The sequence below is a fragment of the Apodemus sylvaticus genome, chromosome 15 (assembly GCF_947179515.1).
Source record: "Apodemus sylvaticus chromosome 15, mApoSyl1.1, whole genome shotgun sequence".
In the NCBI taxonomy this organism is placed as follows: domain Eukaryota; kingdom Metazoa; phylum Chordata; class Mammalia; order Rodentia; family Muridae; genus Apodemus; species Apodemus sylvaticus.
In genome coordinates, this window is record NC_067486.1 from 1585001 (window position 1) to 1610995 (window position 25995).

General features: G+C 44.6%; 1 protein-coding gene across 1 annotated transcript in view; it reads right to left on the reverse strand.

The window, feature by feature from the left end:
• Positions 1–25995, reverse strand: part of Pcp4 (Purkinje cell protein 4) — a 61667-nt gene that overhangs the window by 6961 nt on the left and 28711 nt on the right. The window lies entirely within an intron of this gene.

The window sequence follows — 25995 nt, forward strand, 5'->3', positions numbered from 1 at the left end:
AGAAGGGCCCACTCCAGTCTCTGAGGTTAGGAGGACCCGGAACACAGCAGTAAAAGAGTCATTGTCTTTCCCACCCGGCAGCACACCCCTCTCACCTCTGTGGATTGCCTTGTAAAAATGTTTGAAGGCTTGTATCTGGACTGGGTGGGCTCAATCTGACACTTTTGTTTAGGATTCTACTGCCCGAATTGGAAAAACCTACACCAGCCACCTCCGTTGGTGGCTTTACCACTTTGAGCAAGCAGTATTTTTCCATAACACTTCAGCCCAGACATTATTTGCATCTGCCTGGAGTTCTGAAAGTCTGTCATTTCCTTCCAAACAGACAATAAAATGCTGAATCTGATCACAGAGTGGTCAAGAGTGGTCACACTACTCAGCAGATTCTGTATAAAATTTGGCAGTTCCCTTAGAGAACAGAAACAACCTTGGCTTCCTGACCATTTGTTTAAGCAAAAAACAGCCCCCATATCCACAAGGACGCTTGGTGACAGTATGTCTAACCTTGTCATGGTAGTGTTCGGGTAACCCTGCCAAAAGGCCTCATTTTAACTAGTCTTTCCTTATTGAGTATGAAATTGATCTTTTCCTCACATGCTTCCCTGAGTTTTTTTCTAGGGATCATTTGATAGGCAAAAGAAAATCTTAGGTACAAAGTTAAGGAACTGCCAACTGAAGAAAATCCCTAAGGACCACCTCAGGCCAACAGTAGCATTAGGAAAACACAGCTTGCTTTGTACGTTAATGGATTCTGCAGGTATCATGTCTGGTGTGGTGGTGAGGGTCCTTAGGTCTGCCCACTCACTACCAACAGGACTGAATAAGTACCAGTCAGGTAAGGTCACTGTGGCACAACATAGCTCACATGTGTCTCTCTTGTCTGGAGGCTGGGCATCTGAAACGGAAGTGTCAGCAAGGCTGTTTTCTCCTGAGTCCTCTTTTCTAGTCTTCAGATAGCTGCCTTCGCACTGTGTCCCTATGTGCTGAAGAATATCCCCATGGCTGCATACTTAAAGAAACCCTTCCTAACAGGACCTCAGCCTTACTGGATCGATTAGCATTCACCCTAATGTCCTCAGTGGGTACTAGCCATCTCTTTGAAGACGCCCTTCCCATATGTAATCACATTTTGAAGTACAAGAGATTAGTGTTTCAAACAGAGTTGTGTGGGAGTCTCAAGCTAGCCGATGGTGACCCCTCACCTAACTCTGGGGCTTTATGGGTTTCCAGGCCATTTTGCTGTGCTTGTTTCTGCGTCTCTATACACTATGGAATGTTTGTTGTTCTCATGTTATGAAGGCCAGAAATAATGAGGAGGTGGTAGCTCATCCAAGATCGCTTGGCGAGTACTGGCCAGGGCCTGGTCTGCTTCCATGCTGCGCTATTTACACTCTGTAGATCCCTAAGCCAGGATGATGGACTCCTGCATGCAGCAATAAGCATAGCTCTGGGAAAAAGCGTGACCTCAAAGCTCCCCATCCAAATACATGATTCAGTGAACTGGCATGTGAAAGTTCACCAGATGACCAGGTGGGGGTTCACCAGTATTTATTATCTTGTAGCAGTGGGTGCACAGTAAGCATTTCCTGGAGAATGAGCTCCTGATTCCCAGAGGAGAGTGGAAAATGGATACATATGCTCACTGAGAAGTAGAATTTTAGAGTCCCAACTAGAGCAAGGTGCCAGCCCGGACAGGAGAGACAGAGAGAGACAGACAGAGACAGAGAGAGAGAGAGAGACAAAGATGGTGTGCATGCGTGCGCGCGCGCGCGTGTGTGTGTGTGTGTGTGTGTGTGTGTATGCATGCATTTCTGTGGTGACTATCAGGTGAACCACCAGGAAGGGGCCAGTGTGAGTAGGACAGGCCCAACCCACCTCCCAAGGAAGAAATGAGACAGCAAAAGTTTTCCAAGGCTTGGAAATGACAATTTGGTGAGCTGTTTCCAATCCCTGCAGTCACAATCTAAGAAGCAGACTTCAAATAACTAATATTAATTCCTTAGAAATTAACAGCCGTGAAAAATCACCTAGAGCATGACAGAGCTATTCAGAGATCCCTCCCCAAACCAAGGGAAGATGAAGGGTTTGAAATGCAGCAGAATTCAAATGTAGAAAGACACGGTATGTGTAGCTCATTGGTGGAGCAAAGCTTACTTAGGACATACAAGACCCTAGGTTTGATCCCCAACGTGAGACAAAGACCCTGAGGTTTGTTTCTCTCCATATATGATATTCACTGAAAACACGCTGTGTATGCTCATGTACACACACACACACACCACAAACGAACATCATATTTGCCCCTGATCTTGACAAAGGAACTCTTAAATACATTTGTTTCCAGGTCTATGATAACCTGACATCATTGTATCATGGTACTAGCAATAAGTCATGAACACAGTTTTCAGTTTTGTACACCCTTTACTGCACACACACCCATGTGAGCACACACATGCAAAGGCTTTCATTTACATAATCACAACTCTCTACATTTTGAGCTTTATTTGACAGAAACTAATTACCTCCTAAGGCCTAATCCTGTAGATCAGAAATCGGTACATAACCAGTAAATTGGGATATAATTGTCCTGAGTGGGAGTTTCCCTTCGTTAGAAGTCGAAGCACATAGCGTACTATAAAAGGACTAAAATCTTAGCACTCCATAAGGAAATAACTGGAATTTAACTTAAGTACGCCCTGCGAGTGGGGTATGTGAATGCCAAGGTTTGTGTGATGTCCTACCGTCTTTCAAAGTATAATGTTAACTCTGAGAGAATTAGCCTACGGCTTGTGTTGCCCTTAATACAGTTGAGCTGGTCCACACAAAGCACTTGGGGACCTGAGCTGAATCCACACCTCTCTCTTATCAGAGCCATAGGGAGATGGTGTGGGATGCTTCTGACGACCCAGACCTTGCCCTTGGAATTATGACAGGCAAAGAAAACATGCAGCAATTGGTCGCTTTTCTCCCTTAGGCTTCAAAATGGATGGAGACACACTCAGACCATAAGGCAGACAGTTTGGAGAAGACAAAGTCATCTTCTTCCCCAAACTAAAATTAATAATAAAAAGAACTTGATGCACATAAGCAGATTACAGTGCTGACACTGAACATTGAACACTGTGCTTTATGAAGTGCTCATTAAAAAAAAAAAGACAAAGTGTTCTTAAAAACTGGGCACACAGAGGTCCAAAGTGTCCCCTCCTCAGCAAAGTGCTGCTGGGCGAGAAAGGGTCATTCACAAACTGTGCAGGAGGTGTGGTCACAGCAAGCCACAGAGCCCTGCTCGCTCCAGCAGCAGCCTCTATGGTTATTGCACAGGGGCAGCTGGTGTGAACAATTGCAATTTTCCAGGTCTCTGCAAAGAGCAGAGATTAATGTGCAAGGTCAGGCATTAGCCACAGCATGCAAGTGGACTTCTATGTTCCCTAAATCACACCAAAGCATGGTCCCCTTTCCTACAAACTCGGCACTCACCGGGCTAGCCCCTTCTTTGGTTCACACAGCGTTTCCCAAGGGAGAGTAATTCTTTGTCCTAAAATAGAGGCACCCTGAGACCTGCTGTCCAGTGCTGTATGGCTTGGCTCTTGGAGGATGGGAAGCCTAATTTGGTCATCTGAAAAGGACGGTTTACTCTGTGCTCCCCATGTCCGTCATCCCATCGCCAGCTCCGTGCTTGGCTTACATAAACCCTGTGCGTGCCCCGACTGTGTGTTCTTAACTAGTCAAGTGTGTACAAAGGCGCTGATTGAAAAGAAAGAGCCATCATGGGATCAATGTCCCTCAAGTTTTTCACCCCCCAAAGGCAAAAATAAACATCACTCAAAAATTAATTTTGCACTGGAAGGATAAAACTCATTTGTAGCCATGCCCATTTTCCAGATCTGTCTTGACTAAATAATACCAGGTGGTGTGAGGGCTTAAGAAACACACATTGATTGTCCCATACCCATCCAACCCTTAGGGCTGGGAGCCAAGGTCAAGTCAAGGTTCAAGCAAAGTGAGTTTCCCTTGAGTGTCTTCTTGGCTTATAGATGCCCTGCACATTTTCTGTGACCTAAATGTCCTCCGCCCTGACCTCCTCTTAAAAGTATACATCCCATCTGACTTCATCTTAACTACCATTTTCAAAGAGCCTGTCCCTAGGCACCCATCCTCTGAAGGGACAGAGGTTAAAGCTCCTGCCTTTATATTTAGGGTTCAGTACTAGTCAAAAATACTTCCTTTGTTAAGAAGAAAGCAAAGACTACAGTCAGGCATAGAAAGACAGTCTGACCAGGAAGAGCCAGTCTCAGAGATATTACTGTGGTCCTTTCATGTCCCTCACTGTACTGGAAAATGACATGAACAGGAATCTAGGTTGAGGTCATTCAGGGATAAGAACTGAGTGCACACTGCTCTAACCAGGTGGTCTGGGTTACTACTATTAGGGACTTGACAGCTGGCTGGCTGACTCACCCAGTATGCACTGAGGAGGCTGGGCTAGAGGAATTAATTCCCAGCTGGACTCATGGGAATGGAACTCTGCTGACCAAGTCAGCTCCAGTCAATGCGTGGACATCTAGGACTAGGACCCAAGATGGAAGGAGGGAGCTCCAGGTAATAGTCAAACGTAGGAGGACACCACCTTCAGCCACACTAGGACCCTGGTATAAGGGGGTTCTCTAGAGTAGCACAGGGAGACTTCACCTATTACCCTTTGCCGGTGCCCTGTGTTAGGATGCATTAAGAGCCATGCCAGCTCCTGCTGAACTGAGTGACAATCTCATTCATCCTGCCTAGCACTGCACCATTCAGGCTGGTTCTCTGCTTCCCGGAAGTCCTGTGAGATATGTATCCCCTGTAACAAAACATCTCTATGAAGATACGATTAGCATATCAAATGATTCCCATGAAGAAGGAAGAAGAGGGCCCTAATCCTGGAAAGGCTTGATCCAGCATTGTAGGGGAGTACCAGGACAGAGAAAAGGGAGGGGGAAAGATAGGAGAATGGATGGAGAGAAGAGGACTTATGGGACATATGGGGGTTGGGGGGACTGGGAAAGGGGAAAGCTTTTAGAATGTAAACAAAGAATATAAAAAATAAATAAAAAAATCTCTATGGGAATCTTCAATGCTGGTGCCTGTGGTCTTGCCCTCACCTCCTGAATCTTATTACATGAAGAAGTGATCTTGTGCTTTAGCTGACAAGGTCTCTCCGCCTTAGCATGAACAACGCCACAGGCCTTAGTGAAGAACAGCTTGGAGGAAGGAATATGCTAGAACATTCAGGGGTGGTGAGGATAGGACACTGAAGGTTTCCTTCCCTCAGGGCATATGGAATGAGCTACCCTCTCTGTAGTCAGTAGTTAACTACTAAGATGGAGAACCATGAGAGAGGGATGTCTCCCTCCACTTCTTTACCCCTCATCAAAGAAAGAGCATCTCTGACAAGTACCCTGCCCTGTACGGCTTTCCCCCTTAAAACAGCAGCCGGAACAAATGTGTTCAAGAAACTCCAGAGGCAGATTCGGGTTGTAATGTCTGCTAGCCGCCTCTATCCATCCTCTTCTTAGGTATAAAAGCTGGGGAGTGAGCATGTGCTTATCCAGAAGATAGCTTTGAGCTTCTCTGCTGTCGGGTGTGACTACACAACTAAGTCTGGCTGCGAACTTTCATACAAGCAGGAAAATTTCTCTTGCTGTCCTTTTCCTCACCCCCCTGCTTTGCACAGGCTGAACTATGTGTGCAATGAGCATTGTTAGGCTGCCACATTGGACCACAGAAGGAAGAGTTCTTATCCCGAGGAAGGAAGATAGGTTATAGGGACCCTCCAGGCTCCTTCTGATGAAAGAAGAATCCTGCTTATTATATAAGCTGTTGTTATTAGGGTTTCAACTTCCATCAGTGACCCCCATCTGCTCACACATATGTCACAGCCAGTGCATACACTGAATTTAAGGTAACAATGGACATCCAAAGACATTCCACTGCCTAGCACTGCACTAGTGGGCTAGCATTTTATCCCTTTGACTTTTCTTCTGCTGTGTGCTTCTGTCCACTTTCTGATGTGGGTGGCCATTTCTTCACAATGTTACATTGAAAGGATAGAAAATGATACAGCCTAACTCTAATGACCGCAAGAAATCAGGAGTTTAAAATGCTATCTCGCTTTGTTAGAAACTAGGTAAAAGGTCACATTCCAGAGCCCGCCCTTTGTTTAGACCTAGCAGAAAGGCCTTGAATAGGTGATCCTGGCCCCATAGGGTAACTGGAAATGGGCTAAGCTTATCTTCTGTAAACTTACACCATTACCCCTAAGCAGGAGTTCATGCAGCTGTAGACATTATAGGAAACTAAACTGATTGGCCTAAAAACTATGGAGTGGTACAAATCAATTGGCTCGCATTTCGAGGGCTCTCCATGCTAAGAAATGATTGGTTTGTGATTCGAGGGCTCTGTCGTAAACTTATAAAAGCTGTCACAATTCGGCACCGGGGTCCATAGTCTTCTAACCCTGCATGGTGCACGGCTATGGAACCCAGAATTCTGGAATAAAGAAATCCTCATGCTATTGCATCGAGACCATTTCTCGCTAGTGATTTGGGTGTCGCCTTCTGGGGTGTGGGGTGCTAGGGCACCCTCGGTTTTTGGGGTCTTACAACATCTCTAAGAAACACAGTTCTGGGCAGGCCTGGAGGTGCAGGCTTTTGATGCCAGCTACACTGGAAGCTGATGTAAGAGGATCAGTTCGAGACTAGCCCAAGCAATTTGGCTTTAAGACCTTGTCTAAAAATGAAAGGCTGACTTTAAAAGGGCTATGATTGTATCTCAGGGGCAGCACTCTTACCTGCCGTGTATGAGACTCAGGTCCAACCCAGAGCTGGAACATCTCCCATGATGCTCCGCAGCAGCATTTCCTATGCATCTGTAGCCTTTACCAGCTCCTCTCTGGTGGCATCCCTGCTTTTTGTGATATTTTCCCTTGCATAGTGTAGCATCTGCTTCTCACTTGATAACCTGTTTCCATCTATTGAAAAGGCACTTCCAGGCTTGACAACACAAAAGTTGGTGGGGCTGACTAAGCAACCAGGAAGGGGCTTTCCCTACCCTGTCACCAACTACCTTCTCTCTGCTTTGGATCTTGTTTTTGTTTGTTTGTTTTGTTGTTTGGTTTGGTTTGGCTCGGCTTTGTCCAGTTTAAAATTCTTTCCGCAGTTTTGGAATAACCCGTCTTTACTTACTCTGACCTTATCTGGGGTCTCCCTAGCACCAAGTATTCCTTGTTATCAAACTTCATCTATCCCTCGAGCTTCCAAATTTCCTGATGCAAGACTCAGAGAAGCAAACTATGAAAACTTTCCATTCTCAAACATCTCCCTTGTTTTCAGTGGGAAGAAGAGCCAGGTCCCATCAGAACTGCAAAACACCTTAAGTCTGAAAAGGACATCCATTAGCCTCACTAACTCAGAGACCTGAGTCTGCCAAGAGTCTGTAACTCTTCCCAGTCTCCCAGTCCACAGAGAAGTTGACATGAAGGAGGAAGGTAAGAAAGGAGACAATTAGGATGCACAGAAGGAAAGAGGCTCCTCAAGATGTTAGACACAAATAACAACAAGATGGTTAAAACCAGCCCCAAGAGCCCTTTCCCCTCTCCACAGACTTTCCCTTCACTGCTTCCTTAGTAAAAAGTTTTCCTATCAGTGTGCACTGCCTGGAGTCATCCTTAGCCGGTAAGGCCTTGTTCTCTGCAGCCCTCACTGTAGCCAAGCCAGGCTCTATCTCCTAGGACACCTGTCTTTTCACCTTGGTGCCACTAATCCAGGGAGACAACTGTTTCCCTTTGCACACTGTCAAAGATTACCACTCCATTTTTTTAAGATGCAAACAGATGATTGATTTGTATATGGAATTTGACTTCTGGGAACTTAAATCTCTGAATGGAATTCTGAAAAAAAATATGCAAAGTAGCCAGGGCAAGCCCCTCAGAGTTGAATAGCTGAGCAGAGGTGCACGGTTTTTACCTGGGCCTTCACCAGCCTGGAATCTCAGGCACTTGGCTTTGTATGTGCAGTGAAGCACAGGGCAGAAATTGACATCCCTGTGAAAATGTCTATCTTCTCTGTGTATTTTCAGAACATAAATGCGGTCGAATATTTGTGTAGTGATTCGGAAAGGACCGTGATAGAAGTCAGATTAATAATACACATTTCTATCAATGCAAAGATGTGTGCTGATGACCAGAAATGGTCCTTGGCACTGAGCACCAAGCTCTGGTCTCCAGGTCCCCAGCTGCACACTCCCACTGGCCTACAGCTGAAATGAAGACATCTGAGCATCTGAGCACTGCCTCTGCTGATATGGAAGGCTGGCTCCAGAGCCCAGGCACTGGCTAACAGTTGGAAACCAGCTCTAGAGACGGTCACCTGAAGCTCAAGCCTCATGCTAGTTACCATGAACGTAGGCCCAGATGTTATAAAAATGATATAGAAAAGATGCCTGGGCTCTGGAGATGGTTCAGACAGCAAAGAACTCACCCTACAAGCATGGACGACTCTGCTGGATCCCCGGAACACACCTTGAAAACAAAAACTGGGCAGGGAGTATGTGCTTGTGATCTTGGCATGGGAGGCCCACTGGCCAGCCAGCCTAGCTTACATGTTACATGGGAGGTACAGGCCAGTGAAAGAGACCCTGTCTCCAAAAAAACAAAACAAAACAAGGCAGACAATGCCACAGTGCTGAGGAATAACACTTATGGTTATTTTCTGGCTTCCATAAGCATTCAGACACATGAGCACACACCACGGGTGCACACATGCACACATAAAGTAAATCTAAAACACAGGAAGAAATGCTGCTCTAGGCGAGGCGGCACTCTGGGCTCCAGAAGACTGACAGTGTACAGTTTTAGAGTTAGCTTTAAGCAGCACATAATGACCATTCTGATGCCCAATTCTAGGAAGATGTTCAATAGTGCTTTCCCAGGGCTGATGAGTACCAGGCTTCTCTCCCACACGTGGTTGAACTAGGAGATCCAGCTACTTTACCCATCACTCAATGTAACCTGGGCACAGATGACTACGACTTCGAGTACCACCAAAGCCTGTTCGTCTGAAGCCCTTGTGCAGACTAAAATGAAAGCCATCATTTTAGTCCTTTCAAGAATTCCAAAAAGAGAGACATTTCCATCATCAGCTGCTCGACAGAATTTTTCTAAGCCTGAAAGAGCCTAGGGTCACACGGGAAGAAGGAAACTTGATTGCAGGACTGCCCATATCAGACTGGATTGTGGCTGTGGCTGTGGTTGTGCGACACTGTCTTGATTTACGATTGATGTGGAAGTCCAAGCCTACTGTGGTGACACCTTACCTAGGCACTGGGTATGAGCTGTATAATGAACCTGACCAAGTATCAGCCAGCTAATGAGCTAGGAGCAGTCTTCTCCTCCTCCATGGTTCTCATTTGAGTTCAGGATTAAACTCCTGACTTCCCTGCCTGATGGATTGTGCCTAGAAGGTGCAATCAGAAATTAACCCTTTCCTTCCCTGGTTACTTTGATTATGGTATTTATCATGATGACAAAAAAATAAACTAACAAGCCAGGCACTCTGATCCAAAGATGTATAGTTTAAACTGATTTGAATCTGTATTTGGAGGTTGGAGAGATAGCCCAGAGGTTAAGAACACTGGCTGCTCTTCCAAAGGACCTGGGTCCAATTACCAGCACCCAAATGGTGGCTAACAACTATCTATAACTCCAATTCTAAAGGATCTGACACCCTCTTCTGGCCTATGCAAATAAAGCATTTCGGTGGTGCACAGACATGCATGAAAGTAAAACATATTTAAAAAAAAACTACAGAATAAGAAAACAAGTTTTAAAAATGTAAACCCATATTTTCAACAGACTGCTAAAACGCCATCCCTTGAAGCATGGTAACTATCAGCAGAGGTAGCAGGAGCCTTTCTGCCTTGATCAAAAGTAAGCAGAGATAGAGAACCCATTTGGACTTCAGGGGCCCAGAGGACAGCAACTGGAATTGGCAAGGGTTGCAATTTGGTCAGAATGCTTTAAAAAGCATCTGACATTAGTGTATTACAGAATGGAAATATCTCCCAAGAGCCATTACAGCCCACCTTTTATAAGACTCATTTTAAGCAGAACCTAGAAAGGTACAGCTGGGAATTATATTTCATCCACTGTGAATAACCAGGGTGACCTAATGGACTATTTCAATCCCAGACACAATCATTGGCAGGATTGCATGGGTTTATTCAACTGTGAGTTGTGTGGACAGAATAAGGCTGGAGTTTATATCTGTGTGTGGCTCACAATTGTCTTCTAAGACACCATCTTAGTCTCCCACAAGCAAATCTGGCTGCTAACTTCAAAATTACACTTGTGCTCTCTCATACAGGGACATAATTTAAGGTGTCAATAAAAGAGACAAAAGATAGCCTAATTCTCTCTTGGGACCAATGACCAGAACTGGAGCAGGCAGTGCGTGGCCACTTCAGGCACCTTGTCAATAAGGCTTAGAGCCAAGTGGTATCCCCTTGGCTGACAGTTAAAACAATTGTAAAACTGCAGAATGCAATTGGAATATCCTGGCTGCAAACTAATTAATATTAATATTTAATTCATTGCAGGTGTCCCGGGCACTGGCACAGGAGGAGCTCAGCTCTCTGTAATGTCTGGGGCATTGCTGTCCGCATCTGTGTTCACCTGAATGTTGGTCATACATCCTCATGTACGCTGCCATAGTCTCTGTGAGTTTGTATGTGCACCAGTTCTGTTGGTGTATGAAAGGTAGTTTCCCTGGAGCCATCCATTACCTCTGGCTCTTATAATCATTCTCTTACCATCCTCTTCTACATGGATCCCTGAACCCTGACAGGCAGGGTTTGATAAAGATGTCCCATTTAGTGCCTAGTGCTCCCAACTCTCTCACTGTCTGCACATGGCCTGTGTGGGAGTCTCTGTGTTAATTCCCATCTACTTCAAGCAGCTTGTCTGATGAGGGCCGGGCAATGCACTGATCTATGAGTGTAGCAGTATGTCACTGGGACTTGTTTTATTACAAGCTTGAATCAGACAAAAGCCAGCACAGAGATGGGGAAAGACGTACAAGGTCCCACCCCTAGCCAAGAGGCTGCTTATGATTAAAAGCTGCCAGGGGAGGAAAAACCAATTTTCTTCAATGGAATGTCACTTGGTATATCAACATACTCTAGGACAGACCCTCCCCCCATGCTCAGGAATGGCTAGCCAACACAAAACCAATTCAGAGAGAGAGAGAGAGAGAGAGAGAGAGAGAGAGAGAGAGCTCATGCACTTTTGTTTGGGTTTTAGTTTCAGTTTTTAGAAGAAAGAGAAAGAGCATGAAGTTGGGTGGAGGATCTGGGAAGAGCTAGGGGAGGGAAAATATGATTAAAATATATTGATGCAACTATGAAAAATAAAGATTAACAATTTTTTTTAAAGAAAAGATCAAACCAAGTTCTCCCATGTTCCCCCATTTGCTGAAATACTTAGAAAATAACTATTTGTTATCGTATGCTCCCTGACATCCCCATTTGCTGTTGTGTGCCCCCCCTCATCCCCATTTGTTGTTGTGTGCTCCACCTCATCCCATTTTTGCTGTGTGCTCCCCCTCAACCCCATTTGTTGTTGTCTGCTCCCCAACATTCCCCACTCAGCATTCCTCCTCCCCCCTTTCTTTACCCTCTTCTGCCTCTGCCATATCTCTTCTTTAGACTCATACCTAACATTCTCTTGATGCATAAAAAGAAAAATAAAGAGAATTCACTGGCTGGGAGATGTCTCGGCAGCTGAAGTACTTGCCGTGCTTGTATCACGAGAGCCCAGATAAAATGAATTATGGGTGCAGAGGCTCACCTGTAATTGAAGCCTTCCAAGACAGAATCAGGATCTCCTCTAGGCAAGCTGGCTACAAGACTAGCCTTAGCACTGTGCTCTGAGCTTGATGGACAGATTGATGAATGAGGTGAAGGGGAACTGAGGAAGACTTCTGACATCAACCTTGAGCCTTCACATATCCATGAGTGTGCACGTGCACACACACACACACACACACACACACACAGGAGCATACACATAAAAACATAGATACACATATACATGCATATACCACCATACACATGAAAATAAGAAAGGGGGTATTAAAATATACTAGAGTGTTCTGGGAAAAGGGAAGCCAGCCACAGACCCATAGTGTCAGAATGAGACAGGAGACAACATGGTCCCACTGTGGACATTGGAGACTGAAAGGATCCAATGATCTACCTTACGGGAATCCAGAACAAGGTACTGTAGCATGGAATGAGAGATACAAAGTAAACTTTGGGATCTTGGTGCATGATCCCTTTGGATACAAATAAAGAGCCAGATGCAGTGGTCTGGCCACGCCTCAGAGCAGGCTGACTCGGGCTGCTATAGTCAGGAGATGACCAAAGAAAAGAAAGATTTAAAAGCCATCTACTGAAATGTACCTGCACTGGAAAGGAGGGGAGGGTGTGCTGACAGCTAACCTACAGACTAGAAAGGTCTGTGCTGACCATTTGCCTCTGAGAAAGTCTTAGGAAATGATTACAGAGCTCAGAGCAGCCAGCACTCTGTCAGGGACCAGCAGGTACCTGATAATCAGCAAAAATCGACTTCACGAGCCATTTTTGGCATCTCAGCCCATCATCAAAGCTCACTATTAAAATCCTTTCTGTTTTATGGACCGGTGGGAAATTGCACTTTGCTGAGCACTTATCAATTCAAACTGCCAATGGGTCTTATGTCTGCTCTGAAACACGGCAACCCTCAGTCCACAAGAAGATGGAACAGAAAAGAATTACCGGCTAATTATGGTCGAAGCATTTGGTGATGCTGCTGCGTGGTGGGGGGCGGGCTCTGTTGATACATGCAAAACCTTCCTGGAGATACTTGGCTCTGTGAGCTGGCTACAGTGGGAAGCATCAGAGCGAAAATCACATCGCTCTCATTAGCACTAGCTGCAAAAATATCTCTAGTATCTGAGGAGAATGGTTACTAAATGAATGCCAGGCCACGGCTCAGTTTTCTGTCATCTGCAGGGTCTATAGCGGTAGAGCAGTGTGTGCTTAGAAATACTGAAGAGATCAGGCATTACACCCACAAATAGCAGTGGGCACACACGCAAGGTAAACGCAAATTTTTTTAGGAGTGTTTCCTCAACTCCTGTGAACTGACATCTCTGTCTCCTGATCTGAGTCCATCAAAGCAATGTGTACTTCAGCTAACCCACTGTCAAACAGATCTCAACAAGAAAGGGGAAGGATCAGACTGATAGGGAGATAGTGGCCATAACACAATGCAACCTCAAGTCTTACTAAGAAGCATCTCATAGTTAGTTAGTGGGAGAAAGGTAACTCCCAAGGAAAATAGGATTGTGTGTATATTCATGTGTGCGTATACATGTGTAGGCACATGCAGATGCATGTGAAAGCTGGTGGATTGGCTGCCTTTCCTTAGGTTCTGCCCATCTTGTTTCTTTGAAATAGGGTCTCTCATTGACTCAGGGCTTACTGAGTAGGCTGTGGCAGCTCACAAGTGAATCCCTAAAATCCTACCACCCAGGGCCAAGATTGTAGCAAGTGCTACCATGTCTGGATTTTCTCCTTTTAACATGGGTTCTGTGGATGAAAGTCAGGTCATGCATGGAAGGCAGCCAGCCAGCCCTTCTGTTTACTGAGCTATCATCTAGGCAATACAATTTTTTTTAAACCCCATTAGATGAAATCTACACGTATGCAAATAACAAGTCACCTTGTTCACAGTGACAATTCCCAAAAAGATGTAATAGAAACAAAAAAGAATCACCCCAAACAGTGTGCCGTAAACAGAAGCCTGGGAGGCTGGAGGGATTTGAAAACCTACCTGTGGAGAGACATGGTGAAAGACACAGTAGCAACCTATAATGTCTGAAACTACAACGGCAATACTAATAAACACCTTCAAATTAATGCTAGGGAAAGTCAAGTTTATATACTGTTCTTTTTCAATTCAATGACCTTCTAAATCACTCTTTCCCTCTTCTTGAGTGTTCCAGAGATCATTTATAATAAATGAGGCCCTATTCCTTTTTTTTCTTGCCATGGTATAAGAAAAAAAACAATTCTCTTAGCTACAAAGCGAGGAGGGAAGAGATTAAAAGAAGATATATTTGATTAACAGAAAAATGTGTCATTTATCATGCCTTTAAGCTGCTGATTCTTCGGTTTAATTAGTAGTTTAAATCAAGGTTCCAAAGCACAGGCAGCTATGAAGGACCCAAAAGAGAGCAGATGGCTCCTTCATTCTCTACAACAAGGTCAAGGCCAATATTAGCATCTCTTCCCCAATAGGAGACAGGGAGAGACCAGTGCTGAATATACCCTAGATCAGCCTGTGCATACAAGGCTCTGCATATGAGGCATGGAGGTGGTATCAACGGGAGTCAAAGGTACCCCTGTTCTCATGCTCCTTGTGAACCAACTTGTGTGGGGTTGTGGGTCCCTGAGCTTGCTCTGTCGCATAGCCATGTGGGGAGTTTGACTGCGCTTATCCCATGTTGCCACTGGGACCAGGCAGGGGTGGGCTGTGGCGGGGAGAGGTCTGCCCTGCCTTGCTGTGCTACAGCCCTACAGACCAGCACAGCTCATCCACAGTCACCGCCACTGGGAACAGGGTCTCAAGCTCTATGTCAGCCCACAGAAAGGCAGCTTTCCTAAAAGCCTACAGGAGGCTGACTGTGGGCTCCCCATCCAGCCCCTGTGCTCTGGAACATACACCATGTTTTGTCTCTATGGTCCTCATCCACAGAAGTCTAGAAACTTCTCTGAGGAACCTGACCTGTTGGAGCAATGTTTTTCTCTGCCCTTCTCTCCATTTCCCAGCTGCCTAGGATCTACTAGGGTCTACAGATATGGTTGCCTTTTTCCTCTGTCACCTCCCTCTGCTCCTGGACAACCCTTCAGGAGGGATAGGGAGCTTGAAGTAAATGTATATATATGAATATATATGTTAATATATGTGAATATACACGTGTGAATATATGTGAATATATGTGTGTGAATATACATGTGAATATATGTAAATATATGTGTGAATATATCTATATCATATATATGTGAATATATATGAATATATGTGAATATATATGCACGTGTCACTTTATTGTAATGAATTTGCCAATAAAAACATCATATAACACATGCTGTTAGCTAGATTAATGTAGCCTCTAAGGGTCCAGTCCCAAACTTGCACACATCTCAATAAACTTCTGTAGAATTGAAAAGTCATTCATTCAGAAACCATGGAGCTTCACCAGGATTTCATATTTTCAGGATTGAGTATATATTTATATACTTACTGTCCAAAAAAAAGAAAAAAAAAAAGAAATGTGATGGAGTTAAAACTAGAAAAGCAATCAGCTTTATGTCCCCTTCAGGATCTGTGCTTCCTCTGCCTGCACTGAGTATCTAACGCTCAGCACCTGATGATACCCTTTGCCGCCTTTCTAAATGTTACCCCAGGCCCACACCTGTTGCTGTTTGCACATATGCACACAGGCATTATCATCCAGGATGCACATATGAGAAGGAACGTGAATTTTCCTTCCTGAGATTGGGTGACATTGCCATCTCTGCTTGGTCCCTTTGAGGATGCACACATTAATACAAATGGCTCCATCTTTAATTAGAGTGACCTGACCCAACACTGAAAGAGAGAGGTGTAGTATAGGAAACTAAACACAACCCTGGATCCACACAGCTGTTCCTCTGTCATCTCTAACTGGCTCTCCGAAGCTCTCTCTGTTCCTCCTGACAATGGCTCTGTGGCTTTGGTTGGGATTTTTCCAGTGGGTGGCCCTAGTTGCAGTCAGAAACGGTGTTCATTTGCTCATGTCCCAGGGCTGCTAGACACAGTATGGGATGTCTAGTAAAATTTTAGCTTCAGATGTAAAATGTTTGATAGAACCATTTCCCCAATGCTGCATGAGGTATGCCTTAAAAAAAATTAAAGCTCATATGAAATTGAGATTTGAGTGAATATGTTGTGCTTTGATGGGCTAAATCATACAGCCCCATGCATCTCTGCTATGTTGCTGAAAAGTCCTAATAACTCCCCTGACACTCCTCGGGACTCTGGATTCTCCCCCACGAGATTTCACAGTAAGTCTCAGATACCACACTCTCCTCTCTGTGCTCCCCTCAGTTTTGCCACACACCTTTGCAGACAGTCCCTTCATAGTCCAAGCATTTTGGATTTTCCATTTAGAGCATTCCCAGTGTTTTAAGACAGAAACAGGTACATCTGCCATTACAGATCACACACACACACACACACACACACACACACACACACGTGAACAGTCATGTTTAACATAGCTGTCTTACAATATTCCATCATCAGGTCTGATTATAGAGAGAAAGATATGAAGAGAGGGGAGAGTAGAGAGGGGAGGGGAAGGAAGAGAAAGGGGGAAGGGCAGGGAGGAATGCAAGAGAGGGGAGAGAGGAGAGAGGAGCTGTCTGAAGCACTCTTCACCATAGCTCTTCATCCATGGCTGGGATGACCATGAACATATGATCTCTATACATGTGGCCACTCCACATGGCTAGCCTGGGCTTCCTTAAAGCCTGGGTCCAAGGTAGCTGGTTTTCTGATATAATAACTGGCTTTCTCCATAGATGACTTTAGAGCAGGAAATAGACCAGGAAGCTAATGTGCATCCACTTTGTTAGCTTCTCTGGGTCTAAGGAGTTACAGAACTCACCCAGATGAAAGCTTTGCCAGCTGTCAAATAATTGGTAGCCACCTTTAATCTACCACAAGGTGCGATCCAAGCAAGAAATCAAATAAAGCCACAACCAGCATCTACAGGGACCCAGGAGTCTCAGCCAAGCTCATTAAAATAAAAATAGCAGACAGGCTTTCTGCACCTCATTTGGGAAATTAATGAGAACCCAATTAATATCTCCTTCTATTTCCCTTGATCTGGCTTTTCCTGTGCTGAATGTATTCCTGCTCCATGAGCCTTTCAGTTTTTTTGTCTGGGAAAGCTCTTGTCTGAGTAGCATTCGATTTTGGCTTAGGAGCCACTTGTGCTTCATCAGGGAGAGTCCCTTCAGTGAGGCAGGGAGTGCTCATGTAGGGCTTAACTTGACCCTGAGCTCTATAAGCACCGATGTATTGTGAGTGCATTTTCTGTCTAGATATGTTCAGTGGCCAAGGAATTGGCATCCAAACTTGAAGTTCAGTGTTCTTTCTGCTTCCTTAAGCTCAAAGACAGCACTCTTTCTAGCTACCCAGTATTGCATACATTTGTGCACATTTGTGTGTAGATGCACATGACACATTATATCCTCACAATGTGTGGCAGGTGCACATGTATGTGTGTGCACATGTATATGGAGGTAAAAGGTAAATTTCCCATGTCTTTGGCGGTTACTCTCCATCATATTTTTTGAGACAGGACCTGTTACTACATTTTTCCAACCCAATTACCTGGTAAAAGAAATCTCAACTCAATCAATAACAATACAAGCTATATGCCTAAATTGGGCAGATCTCCCACTACACTATTTCCATCTATGTTATCCCATATAACATGCGGTTTCTCCAGGCCATGAGCTTCTCCCCATCCTCTTTGTAGCTCCTCCATAACTCCTCCCCCATCCCCTATAGATCCTTTTCTCCTCCTCCAATGCCTCAGCTCCTCCTCCTTCCTCCTGCCCAATCATTGGTTCTAGCCTTTATTTGAAAAGTTAAGGTGGGAAGAAGGTTCACAAGGCAAATCCTGCTCTGCAGCCCCTCCCAGGAGTAGAAATAGCATCAAAATACAAGCCCAGGGCTATCCACAACAAGGATCTGTCTGTATGAACCTGAAACTCAACAATTTGGCCAGCCAGCAAACTTTAGGAATCTCCCTATCTCTGCCTCAGTACTGAGGTTACAGGCTCATACTGCAATACCCAGCTTATATAGATACCAGGGATCTGAACTTGAGTCTTCATGCATGTGTAGTAAGCATTTTACTATTTTACTCCATCTCTTGCTTTTTTCTTAAAGATTTATTTATTTATTATATGTGAGCACACTGTAACTATCTTTCAGACACTCCAGAAGAGGCTGTCAGATCTCATTACAGATGGTTGTGAGCCCATGTGGTTGCTGGGAATTGAACTCAGGACCTTCAGAAGAGCAGTCAGTGCTCTTAACTGCTGAGCCATCTCTCTAGCTCCCTCTTGCTTGTTTTTATTGTTTGTTGAGACAGGATGATGTTTTGCATGGCCAAGGCAAATTCACAGGTCTCGAAAATAAACCCCAGGGTTTAGGTTCATTGAACTGCACACTTCGGTGCAGTTTTTTGAGTCAAATAACTAACAAACCATTTTTATCATCCATTTCAAGTCCTTGAGCTAATTGCTAATGCCAGGAAATCTTTAGTTATCTTAGTTATGTAGAACCAAGATAGCAACTTAGCAGTGATACAAAGAAAATAAGACTCTGAAGTGAACATTGTGTGATTAATTACTTTTTTAAAAATAAACTTTGGATATGATGCCCATCATGAGCTGGCCTCGTGAGGGGACAGTAGGGCTGCGTGGAGCACCGCCCCCCCAGAGGGTGTGGTTTAGTGTTCCACTTAATCATTAAACAAGGAACAACTTTCCATTCTTCACTGAGACCTACAATGCACGCCACTGCCCTGTCCTTTGTAAATAATAGAAAGGAAAAGAAGGGTGGTGAGGCAATCCGGCAGGGACAAGCCTGCTGGCTGCTCCTTCAGAACTGGAGCTGGACACTCAGACAAACCCTGCTGTGTGCTTCCCATGGCCTCTGCGGTCTGCATGACCAGGAGAGGCATGCTGGACACTTGCCCACCCCTGCCACCGGCAAGACAAAGCCATTATGCCACAGCCCGGTCCACAGGGCTCGATTTTAGCGCAGGGCCAAAGACTCCACCATCTCATTTTAAAGTAATTCTTAAAAAACATGATTGACAGTCAACGTAGTTCTTAGTCTGCCTAAAGCTAACAAAAAACTGGTCATTTTCATGAATCAGGGAGACCCCCTCCCCCTTTGAGGGGAGAATAAAATTAGAGAAGAGTGAAATATACCAATTCTTGATTGAATGGAGTAAAATATTGAGCCCAGTCTTTGTGATTGGTTAATATTGATCAGAAGCTTGCTATTCATTATGAATGTCATGGGAGTCAGTCACTTAGTTGAGAGGAATTTATATAAACTCCCAACAGCCTCCAAGGGCTGTCCCCAAAGGTGTTTTAGAGCGTCCTCTTACAATTTCTGAACCTTTCTCCCTTGAACCTGAAACTGGAGTGAACCAGCTTTCATCTAGCCCCTGGAGACACTGAGGTAGCCAGACTTCCATATAATTCTACATAGTTTAACTGGGGACAAAGATCCAGCCCAAGAGAGAAACCTACTGTCTGAGAACATCAGACTCTACACCTGCTGGGAGCTGCCCTTGCACGGGCTCCCCAGCATTAGGCATGCCTCCTGCTCCCTGCTAAGCCTCACTAGTGTGAAGCTTACTCATTTAAATCACCTTATCACATAGCCCCGGCTGGAGAGCACAACCTGTTTCTCACCTCTGGGAAACTGCTGCCTGCAAAAATCAATTCTTCAAATAAGATTAGAACTGCTTCACCTACAAGAGAGGGAAAAACAGAGAGACCGAGAGACAAAGAGACAGAGACAGACAGAAAAAGAGGGGCAGGGAGGAAGAGAGAGAGGGAGGGAGAGAAAGAGACAGAGAGAGTGAGAGAGACAGAGACAGACAGAGACAGACAGAGACAGAGAGACAGAGAGAGACAGACAAAGAGAGGCAGAGAGATGGGAGGGGGAGAGGGAGAAGGAAAGGGAAAGGGAAAGGGAGGGAGGAAGAGAGGGAGGGAGAGAGAGGGAGAGGCTTGTAAGCACACAGGAAACACTGTTTCCATACAAACTGTAGGATCAGAGGCAGAGGAGGCTCTGATCTGGATTGTGCTTGCTCTAGCCCAACATGCTTGTAACATGGATGGTAGTCCACGTTACAAGCAAAGTTGAGGTATCATCTGACTCTACATGAGAAGAGGGACAGTTGTCAAGCTAGTTCTGGGTACAGAGTGAGGGGGTCCCCTCTGTTTTGACCCTTATGGGAGAATAAACATAAAAGAAGCAAGCTACAGTGTTTCTGTTTGTGTCAGCCCCTCTGTACTGCTCTGCTCACCCAAAAGCATGTGCTGGTTCATAGACAGAGGTGGTGCCCAGCCCTGGAGCTGCAAATGAAAGTCCATTAAAGTGTCCAAATTATTGCATTTTTCTCATCGACAAAATAATTGATAAGCAGAACATGAAGTTGCCCTGTCTTCTGTTTCAGAAAAGGATCTAAAGGGTGGAGGTCAATATCTTCCCAGATTGTGATTTTTTTTTTTCTTTTTGTGGCCTTCGGAAGATCAGGTTGATGCCAGTAGCATCATTCACCACTTCAGGTGTTTTTAAGGCATACGAGGTGGGTGGTTTCATATTCAGCTGGTTTTGTCTTTGTATTGAATGTTCAATGTCAAAAGGGGAAGATGAATAAAATGGAGGAAAAGAAGGAAGAAAGCTGGGGAGGGAAGGAGAGGAAAGGAAAAGGAGAGGGAAAAAGGAACATAGACAGAGGAGGGAGAAAGAACAAAGGCTGAGAGGTCAGCATGTTCCACCACGTGGTTAAAGCCAAATACACTCACTCCAAAGACGAGAAGCGAGAAGCATCGAGTTTCTCCAAGATGCTCCTTGTGTAGCGAAGTCACTGCACTGTTCAACATGAAGGGCAAAACAGCTTTTTAAAGCCATTCTGCTAACTCAGACTGATGGCAATAAATCCTGTCGGCACAAATCCCTTCACACGAAATCAGCCACTTGTTCAACAATACAACAAGTGAGGCAGGCCTATTTGCAGACCCTGATGGTTTAAAGGCCTTGTCTTAATAAGCAATTCCAATTTCATTCTTCCCCCCATCTGGATCAATATTAAAAGCAACCTTGGGCATCTGTCTCTTCCTCCTGGAATACAGATTCTGTAGAGGGCTCAGAGCCAACAGCACAAAGGACTCATAACTGAGTTTCGAACACTCTGTGTGTGTGTGTGTGTGTGTGTGTGTGTGTGTGTGTGTGTGTGTAAAGTGATTGTTTCAAATATAAAGAAGAAAATATAACAAGAAAGCCTAGATGGAGGCCAGCATACCCTGATTTTTCACCCTGAAAGCTTGCTGTGTTTGGGGTATGCACAGCTGCACTCTCAATCCATCTGCAGGGGATCCCAGCTTCTGCAGCACAGGGCTTACTACAGTAGCAGAGACAGAAAAGGCTCAGTGTCCTAGGAGACATCACACACTGTGGAAATTGATGACCTCATAGCCAGGTGCAGCCTGGGTTATAAGCAACATGTTTCTGAGGTGTGTCTCAGGTTGGTACTGTCCCTTTTGAAGAAACTGGGATCTCAGCACAGTATTGAGATGCTCGTGGAGCCTGCTCCTTGGTGGGAACAAGCGATCCAATCACCATCAGTCTTTCAAATGCACTGATATGCTTTCCCGTGCCCCTGACAACAAAATGGCATGCTTATGCCTTATGTAAAGCCCAGCACAGCCACATTACTTATAGAAGTATCCAGGGTCACAGACATTTTATAGCCTTTCCAGATCATATCCCTTCCTCTTGCCTTCCATGCCAGCCATCCTAGACACAAACACAACATCAGCTGAGCAGCACCTCCAACAATGATCTTCTCTCCTGAGATGGAAATGAGCCCTCTGTCACCTCTTGCCCACTCCTGCCCATGTGCCCTCACACCACATGCTTATACAAACCAAATAGTAATGGGTTGAACAGATCCCAGGCACAATCAGCCCACATCAGTATGTGGGTCTTGATAACCTGTCATGCACCAAGAACAAAGAGAAGACTGTTGACGGCTAGTGGGCGACACAAAGCCAAGGGAGGAGAGAGGGCACAGGGCTCCAGGCATGCACATTTAAATTCTGTTCCTTATTTGAACCATCACACTCGGTTTAATGGTAGTATATGTGTCTGTGTGTATGCGTTAAAGTAGGTCCTCAGTCACTCCCGCCACCTACTTGATAGTGGAAAATAAGAAAAGTATGCCCTTGTGTACCAGTGGGTGGATTCCCTCAAAGCTAAGGTAAAATCAACTTGAATTCGTATTATTTGGATTTTATTTAGATGTGTAGAAGACAGAACCTGATGCAATAGAGTGCTTTCTTCATTATCACTGACCATTCAATCATGCAAAATCTCACCTTCTCTCTTCATATCCTCACAGCCTCTAGAAACTTCTCACTGACAGCATCTACCCCAAAGAAGAGGCACACCTACGGGGCACAAACCTGGGGTGATGCTGCACTACTCACTCTCATTAAAAGAAACAAAAATAAACAAAAATAATTGCAACCTGAGGGAGACCCCAGAGTGAGCAGGTGTGGCACTGCCCTTCAGAGAAGAAAGCAGCCCCTGGCCTGGAAGATATTTCCTCAGAGCAGGTGGATTTATTTGCCTTTCATTCTCAAAGCAGAATACTTAGAAATAATGTATCATGGCTCAGTAAGACAAGAGAATTCTGTCCCAGTTTTAGAAACTCAATTTAGCTTGGGCAAGCAACAGAGCCTTTCAGAAGGGCCATTACTCATAAAACTCTCCTTTGGGTAGGAAGGTCCCCCTGCCGCAGCTGCTCTTCTCTTACAGTCTCTCTACTTCCATTTGTCAATACAAAGATTTAACTAAAATCTCTCTAAACGACCAATATCAAGTTACACACACATCAACACCCAGAAAAGAGAGATTCTTTAGCAACAGTAACAGGTGATTAGTAATGAGCTCTGTCCTCCTGTATTTATAAACATGTTTGGATTTAATTTTGCTGTCTAGACTGCAAAGATCTGTCACTGGGGCCATGAACTATTATTTCACTGAAGTGGAAAATTACATCAGGAGCAAAGTTTCCCAGCACCTGATTCAGCAGACAGCCTAGGATCTCTTGTCCACAGAGACTTGGAGATCTCTGGATCACCCACATTCTAATGCCCATGCCAAAGAGGTGGCTCCTTTGGTAAAGGTGCTCACTGCATATGTGTAAGAGAATGAGTGTGACCCCCAGAACTCATGTGAAAGCTTTGGGGCTCCGTGGTGTAGTCTGGTATACAAAGCTCTGGAGAGATGGAAATGGGTAGATCCCCAGGGCTCCCTGGCCAGCAGCCTAACCAAATCAGGGAGCTCCAGGACAAGTTCAGTGAAAGACTCTGCCTCAAGAAAAAGAAAAAAGGTAAAGGAAGATTCTCTCCACATACAAGTACACATGTGCAAATCCACTTGCACACATATATACACACCAAAGAAATCATAACCCTAATATTTAAAATAAAAACTGCCACCATGGGCTGGTGAGGTGGCTCCCCGATTAAGAGCACTTCCCGAGGATCTGAGTTCAATTCCTAGCACCTGCATCAGGTGACTCACAAACACCTGCAATTCCAGCTCCAACTAGATCTGTTGCCACAACCTCTACAAACACCTAGTCACGTGCACAACCTCCAACACACACACACACACACACACACACACACACACATACACACACACACACACACACACTGTAAGAGAGATAAACTTAAAAAAATAATAAACATTTTAAGTTAAAATCTGCTACCATACTTTAAATGACTACACAAGTCTAGAAATATGGGGTGGGGGGGAGGCACTGGGCTTCACTGGGCCGATGCCTCAGGAGAATGAAGAGGACTTTGTGGGTGTTCAGGACAGCAAGAAATGGATAGGTATCATATTTCACATCAAATGATGTTGTGATGGCAGCTACAAGAATTTCCAGAAGCCTGATCTCTAGCCAGTAGCTCTCTGGAGACATCCTTAAGTAACTCAGCATCAGCAGAGCCCAGAAGGCGATCCCCTTCTTTGTTGTGGTTTGTGACAAAAACTGTTCCAAAATCCATAGATCACGTCTGTCATGGCATTATGTCTAATGGAGACCTCAACTAAACCCGTGTTTAGAAAAACAGCATGCTGGCTTACAGGCACTAGCTGGGAAAGCCTGCTTTTAACAAAGTAGGCACCGCTGTGCAGCGCCCTGGCCTTCTCCTGCTTCCTGTTGCACGTGTCTGTTCGCAAGGGTCCTAGCTCCTTTATCGCATGTAGGCAGCTTTATTGGATATTAACAGGAAACATACATTAACATGATAGATGTCCCTTGATAATCACTCTGGCAGAGTAAAATAACTTGAATTTTAATGTGATTTAATATTAAGCTAAAACAGAAATTCCAAGATCCGGGAACTTTCGAATAAGAAGTTAAATAACTTTGAATCATTGGGGAAATGTGTTCTGATCCAGGTCTAGAACATCTTAGTGCAGTCTTTTTATTTTTTTTTTATTCTTATTTTTTTTTTTTTTTTTGGCTACAGCTAGTCTTTGTCTTTGCTTGTTTTTAAAGATAAAAGCCTCCTCCCCAAAGACTTACTAATATAACAATGTATCATATACAAATATGCATAAGCAGCTTTTCCTCAAAGTAAGACATACCTTGTTTATAATAATTTGGATTTAAACAGTGCCATTATCCTGTAATTATCAAATAATGTCTCATTTCTTTTTGCCACTCAGAAACAAATTTCTTTTAATATCTAGTCTTATATAATTAAAAGCCTTATTCATAGCATCTTGAATTTTTCCATTTGACTAATTTTTATACCTTCAAAGGAGGCTCACTCTATGTCCAGTGATGCAAACCAACTTTTAATTGGCCAAAATTACAGCTTTTGAATGGCAGGCAGAGAGGTGCACTCTCCACGTGAGCCAACTGTATCTGTGAGCACAAAGCCCAGAGCATCCAAACATGCCACAAAGGGCCAGGGACATGGCAGGAGAAAGCCAGTGGGCAGCAGTGTAGGTCAGAAAAGTCCTGGGGCTAACTCAGCCTACACCGGGCCTCGCTGCCAGGCTCCAGGCTACTCAGGTATCCAGGGTGCGTTCGGGAGCAGCAGGCTCAAAGTGTGGACCAGGGACAATCTCATAAAGGATGTTATAAAAGATGTAGTAGGGTCATAAAAAGTTTTATTCCCTTTTTAAAATCTTGTTCTCCCCCAGGTACATGGTGGAATTTTCCAGAAGCTGCACATCACAGGACATTACCATGGACTGAATGCAGAAGCAGATAGAAAAACCCACCTGGCCTCTGTCGGCCATACGTTAGCAAGAGCTATAAAACGCCACCCCTCTTTGCACTAAATATGTTTCTTGCTTTGAAATAGGTTTTTATAATTAAAAACCTCTTGAGTTAGCATGTAGAATGTTTATTACTACTTACTAATAAGCAGACTTTAAAAACTTGCTCCATTTTTCAGTCTAGAAAGTAGAGCCATCACTAGGTAAGCCAGAGTGCACTAGAGGTTCATGAGGTTTTTCTACCATTCTTGAGGTTACAGAAAAGTTACAGTAACAAGTTGGGAACTCTGAGGAGTCTTTGGACTGTAAAAGCCATGGTCCTAAGACTGGGAGAGTTTGTGGATACAAGCGTCAGTTGACAGGTGGCTGTGACTAGGAAAATCAGAGGAAGCTTCAATGAGCCCCTTCCTCATTTAGGACCAATGCCTCTGACTTTTCCTCCTCCCTTTTAAAATCCATCCTGCTCTCTCCTCAGCTGTCTGACCTCCCTGACAGTATCCCACATGCTCCCCAGTCCTGCGCAGGAGGCAGAAATGTTCTAAATTTAACATGAGGAGCCCTCAGGTTTAAGAAAGACCTAGCATCCTTCTTTCTCATCCCAACTCTGGTAAGGCCATTGACCCCACAGCAATAAGATGACATTTCTACCTCAGTAGCTTCAACCCTGACCAGGACGGCACAGAGGGGCATTCTCCACCCAAGTCTTGTTTGTCATATGCATCAGTTCCACCTATTTAGAG